Source organism: Schistocerca serialis, chromosome 4, assembly GCF_023864345.2.
Source record: "Schistocerca serialis cubense isolate TAMUIC-IGC-003099 chromosome 4, iqSchSeri2.2, whole genome shotgun sequence".
NCBI classification, from domain to species: domain Eukaryota; kingdom Metazoa; phylum Arthropoda; class Insecta; order Orthoptera; family Acrididae; genus Schistocerca; species Schistocerca serialis.
The window spans coordinates 216,676,131-216,682,280 of NC_064641.1; the positions used below are offsets into that span (position 1 = coordinate 216,676,131).

The window sequence follows — 6,150 nt, forward strand, 5'->3', positions numbered from 1 at the left end:
GATCTCGTGGACGCTTTTACTTTCGCACTCGCTTTGCTGTAAATTGGTCTAAATGAGTTGATCTTTAAGGTGACCAACTTTTTCGTTGCTTCACGATTCACTAAAACTAAATTCCTCCCGAACAGGCCATGAATGCCCAACGGTACCGACCGGCCGCCGCGTCATCCTCAGCCCATAGGCGTCACTGGATGCGGATATGGAGGGGCATGTGGTCAGGACATCGCTCTCCTGGCCGTATGTCAGTTTCCGAGGCCGGAGCCGCTACTTCTCAATCAAGTAGCTCCTCAGTTTGCCTCACAAGGGCTGAGTGCACCCCGCTTGCCAACAGCGCTCGGCAGACAGGATGGTCACCCATCCAAGTGCTAGCCCAGCCCGACAGCGCTTAACTTCGGTGATCTGACGGAAACCGGTATTACCACTGCGGCGAGGCCGTTGGCTTTCACGATCCACTGCCCTGTATTTATTAACCAAAGCGGCGTGTGTGTGGTTTTTCTTGTCTGGATTACTGTGATCGTTAGATTTTACTTGACAGAGGCAAGGAAAACTTCGCTCCAGCTCTATGAACTCCGTGAGTCCAGTGTCGTAAGTCTACCATTGTCTTTCACTACTACACGCACTAAAACGACAGCTGCAGGCTCCAGTGTCACGGAGAGTTGACTGGTAGCGGAGCCAACTGTGAGAGATAAGACTGACGCGCGTCTACATGCACAGGCTTGTCAGCAGTCTTGCTTCTACACAAAGCTCCAGTCCATTAGTCTTTTACGACTTCGAAAACCTTCATTCAGTTCGGGCAAGTTTATCAAACTTCCATCCCCACGTACAGTTTCATTTGAAAAATCTGGCATGGTTATGCAAGACTGACGACAAAACGTTACATGTATACCAGGCTTTAGTCTGTGCGCCGGGTGGTATATTGAGTCAAATTATACTGTGTCCTTTTCCTATTTTATTCATGGATGATATGCAGGGATGCTGACTATCAGTACTTCTCCGTGTAGTAATGAGTTTCTCAGACCTTCAGTAACGTTCTTTTCGAGAGATGTCTGTAACAGGAAGTACGTACGGACTTCAGAAAATAAGTTAGTCATGACGTCCCACGCTAATATCAACGCGCAAGTAGAGTGCCGCATTGTCAGAAGAAAATACCCATTCTGGGCTCCCTGCAGACTTAGTTTCTGCGATGCGGGGAATAGGTGCATCAAAGTGGGAGAGTGAAATGGCGCAGCAACTGGAAACGTACACCGAAGGCGCTGAACCAAATATGTTAGTAATCTGGCGTCCTGCCGTAATGAAATAATGCCAATAATTTGATCAATGCCGCACCAGCGTGTGATTCTGGACGCGAAGTCCAGATCTGGCACCATGTGGTTTCCATCTTTTCGGCAAGCTGGAAGAACATCTGAGGTGGAAAGAGATTTTCCAACGATGAGTACACTCACACAGCGGTTCTCGAAAGGCTCTGTGACAAAGAAGCGGACTTCAACATTCGAAGAAGTGAACGATCGGTAAAATGTTCGCACGTTGTTTGGTGACGTTTAATGACTAGGTCGAAAAATAGTCTCATACACTGGATTGACTAAAGTGATGAGACAGTAATATGCACTTATATAAATGTAGCTAACATGGCGCACACGAATTGCAAAACGGAAGCGCATTGACGGAGCTGTCTTTTGTGCTCAGGTGATTCATCTGAAAACATTTCCGGCGTAATTGTGACCGCACGACGGGAATTAAGAGACTTTGAATGCGGAATGGTAGTTGGAGCTGCATATATGGGGCATTTCATTTCGGAAATCGTTAGGGAATTCAGTATTCCGAGATCCACAGTGTGAAGAGTGTGACGAGAATACCAGGTTTCAGGCATTTCCTCTCACCAAGGACAACACAGTGACCGATGGCCTTCACTTAACGACTGAGAGCAGCGTTGTTTGCGTAGAGTTGTCAGTGCTAACAGACAAGCAATATTGCGTGAAATAACCACAGAAATAAATGTGGGACGTGCGACGAACGTATGCTGTAGGACAGTGCGGGGAAATTTGACGTTGATGGGCTATGGCAGCAGCGCCTACAGCGCCTCTCCTGCGCTCTTAACCTTTATCGGTTGGACGCTAGATGACTGGAAAACCGTGTCCTGGTCAGATGAGTCCCGATTGGTCCCGAAATGGTGTTTGGAGCTAGAAGCGTGGGACATTATTTCGGAAATCGTTAGCAAACTGAATATTCAGTGATCCACAGTGTCAAGGGTGCCCCGAGATATCAAATTTCAGGCATTGCCTCTCACCACGGACAACTCAGTGGCCTTCACTTAATGGCCAGGAACAGCGACGTTGGTCAGTGGTGATAGACAACCAACGCTGCGCGAATAACCGCAGAAACAATGTGGGACGTACTACGAATGTATCCGTTAGGATAGTGCGGCGAAATTTGGCGTTAATGGGCTATGGCAGCAGACGACCGAAGCGAGTGTCTTTGTTAACAGCAGCACATCCCTTCATCGACTCTCATGGGTTTGTGACCATATCGGTCGGACCCTAGATGCCTCGAAAACTGTCGGTGACTCGGTTAGATGAGTCCCGATTTCAGTTGGTAAGAGCTGACGGTAGAGTTCGAGAGTGACGCAGAGCCGACGAAGCCATGGGCTCAGTTTGTCAACAAGGTACTGTGCAAGCTGGTGTTGAGTTCGTAATGGTGTGGGCTGTGGTTACATGGAATCTCTGGCCCAGCTGAGCCGAACATTGAGTGGAGCGGGTCATTTTCAGCCATTCATAGACTTCACATTACCAAATAACGATGGGATTTTTATGGATGACAATGCGCCATGTCACAGGACCAAAATTGTTCGCAGCTGGTTTGAAGAACAATCTGGACAAGTCGAGCGAATGATTTGGCCATCCAGATAGTCCAACATGAATCCCGTCGAACATTTATGGCACATAATCGAGAGGTCAGTTCGTACACAATATCCTGTACCGGCAACACTTGAGCAGTTATGGACGGCTGTAGAGGCTGTAGGACTCAATATTTCTGTAGGAGACTTCCAGTGACTTGTTCAGTGCATGCCACGTCGAGTTGCTGCAGTATACCGGGTAAAATGAAGTCTGACACGATTTTAGGAGATATCCCATTACTTTTTTCACCTCAGTGTTCTTTCTAAGGTCCTCTCTTAATTCATTGCCAGACTGTTCTTGCAATGTACGCTCTCAAGAATTTTAACCTCTCCGTGATGGCCAATATCTCTCTTATAGTGTCTGGCACCAGAATTGGATGTCTTTGTGACGCTCTCATGCTTACGAAATGTAGTGGTGAAAAAAACAGCCGCTCTGGATGCAGGATTCTTGCTTTTCAAGGTAACACTCTTACAAACTGGAATATCTGGGGTATCTCACGGTCCACTCGAGGCTTCCATCTGTCAGTATTTCTCTATTACCTTTCAAGTTCTGAAGAACTTCTCCTGCATACGTTACGGACAGTATTTCTATGAGGAAGGGTACACGTGAACTACAGCTTAGCATTTGTTTGCGGAACGTAACTTTCACTCTGTTGCAGAGTGTGCGACGTTGTAAGGTAAGAGCAATGCACCTAAAAGGCGTTGTCCGCATTCTAGTCCAGAAACAACAAAGAATAATGTCAGGAAGTTTCGGTTCACTGTAGATTGCACAGTGAAAGTTTCATTCTGAAGGCAATGGCTCTGGCATGCCACGTACCCGCTACGACACACTCCACGGTGGTTTGCAGAACACAGCTTTGCACATGCATGTACTACAAGGGCTAGGCATAAAGTAGCCTCCGTTTGGGTATACTTAAAATACTGGAATAGTTAGAGTACATCTTTAGAAAAACGTTAATATTAATCCTTATTATTATTTTCTTGGATAATCACCACACAACTTAATGTATTCATTATCTCCATGTCTAAGGTTTAAGTGCCAGAATGCAGAGTAAGTCAGTTCAAAGGTCTGAGGAAGAGAAAGACATATCACTTCCAATACTACCGCGCCTAATAAAGCACTGTGGTGCTCACTAAACGTTCGGATTGATGACAGCCTAAACATTTTTGTCATATCTCTTAACGAGTCGACAAATTCCCTCCGTACAAAATTCTATCGCCTGAGACTGCAGCCAGTGTAAGATCACGTCTTGAAGCTCTTCGAGTCACAGCGTTGGGAGCCAAGCTAATTTTTCATGTCCGTGAAGTCGTGGATATGACTTGGGCTGTTGCACAGAAGTTCAGTGAATGTTCAAAAATGTTCCATTTTAAAGTACGCAAAAATTCTAATGGTTGCTGGAAAGAGTGTGGCTGACTATTGTGCAAAAATACGACACGGATAGTAAAGAGATCGTATTGCTTATTTTGAATAACTCTTCTCAGTTGACCGAGCGAGGTGGCGCAGTGGTTAGACACTGGACTCGCATTCGGGAAGACGACGGTTCAATCCCGCGTCCGGCCATCCTGATTTAGGTTTTCCGTGATTTCCCTAAATCGCTCCAGGCAAATGCCGGGATGGTTCCTTTCAAAGGGCACGGCCGACTTCCTTCCCCGTCCTTCCCTAATCCGATGAGACCGATGACCTCGCTGTCTGGTCTCCTTCCCCCACACCAACCAATCTTCTCAGTTTTATTGATGTCTCAGTAGGTTTCAGAAATGACTGGCGTTCCAAGTTCCATAAAATTCCCAAACAAGATACCTTCAGAATGTCGAGAAACGATACCCATAACCGTTTTGTCTGACAGAATTTGGTGTGCTTTTCAGGATTATTTGGCGAAGCGATATGTTCCCACAGCAAACCCATGACACCGGTCGGAATTGATGTCAGGAGACCACTTTCCACATCGTAACGAAAAATAAACGCCAGAGAAGCAGTCATGGGTCGAAATTTGTGGTTCTCAGAAACGAGTTTAGAAACATCTAGGCACAGTGCTTGTGGTGAATCTCATTCAAAAGATGCTAAAAAATCTGTAGAAAGTTGAGTGAGAGTTGACATATAGTGAAGGATTACATGGAAAACTCACAGAACCATTTTTCAAAAATATTGATTACTTGTAATGTCATGTAAATTTTCTGTGCATTAATGAAAATACCAATTCCATCGTGTAACAGGAAAAAAAGTTTATCATTCATACAAGTAAAGACATTTTACACAACACACAAGATAAACAAAGGTAACGCGATGGAGTTGGTGCCTTCAACAGTTCACGAAAAATTTAGATGGCTTTGCAAATAATAAGAATTAAAAAAAAAAATAGTCTTATGATGTTTCCATCCAATGTTTCACTATGTCTCAACTGCCGGTCAATTTTCCGCAGATTTCTAGGAGAGTTTTGTACCAGTTAGTAACTAAAAAATTAGGCTACTATTGGGCCGTTGCTTTTCGAGAATTTTTTCACCAGTCTTATTCACCAATTTTCGGTTGAATGCAAACAGACCGTTACTTTTATCATTATAAATATTCACCCTTGAAATTTTAAACAAATAACAGAATAGGTGCATAATACCTCCATCGCCGGCCGCGGTGGTCTCGCGGTTCTAGGCGCGCAGTCCGGAACCGCGCGACTGCTACGGTCGCAGGTTCGAATCCTGCCTCGGGCATGGATGTGTGTGATGTCCTTACGTTGGTTGGGTTTAAGTAGTTCTAAGTTCTAGGGGACTGATGATCACAGTTGTTAAGTCCCATAGTGCTCAGAGCCATTTGAACCATTTAATACCTCCATCCATGACATTCGGTTCGTAACAGGCATTGCCAGGCATCTCGATTTAAGTGAGACTGGGCTGATTTTCCTGTTGAAAGCCCGATCCCCGATTAAAGCTTGTCGGGACACGGAAAAATCTCGATGACATTAAACTTGCTAATATATCAAAAGCATAATGTGTTCATTATGCAGGTATTTAAATTAAGTCTTGCAATTAATAATTCAGTTTTTAGCCCGAAGAGAACTAAGTTGGCAAACCTGTACTCAACATCCGTTACCTCGAAGTTCCTCGTATTCGACAGCAAGTCAGAAGTCTATCAAAACAGTTGGTGCTTGTTACTCTGCATTTTAAAGTTCATGTAGCAGTTTTACAAATGCATTCGTCCGCAAACAGTGAAGCTAATGAATTTCCAGCGCTGAAAAAGGACCAAAAGTTGAAACTGAAAGCAATGTTTAATAAAC

At 44.8% G+C, this 6,150-nt stretch overlaps 1 pseudogene; it reads right to left on the minus strand.

Moving 5' to 3' along the window:
* Window positions 1-319: 319 nt before the first annotated feature.
* Window positions 320-437, minus strand: LOC126476311 (5S ribosomal RNA; annotated as a pseudogene).
* Between the last annotated feature and the right edge of the window lie 5,713 nt (window positions 438-6,150).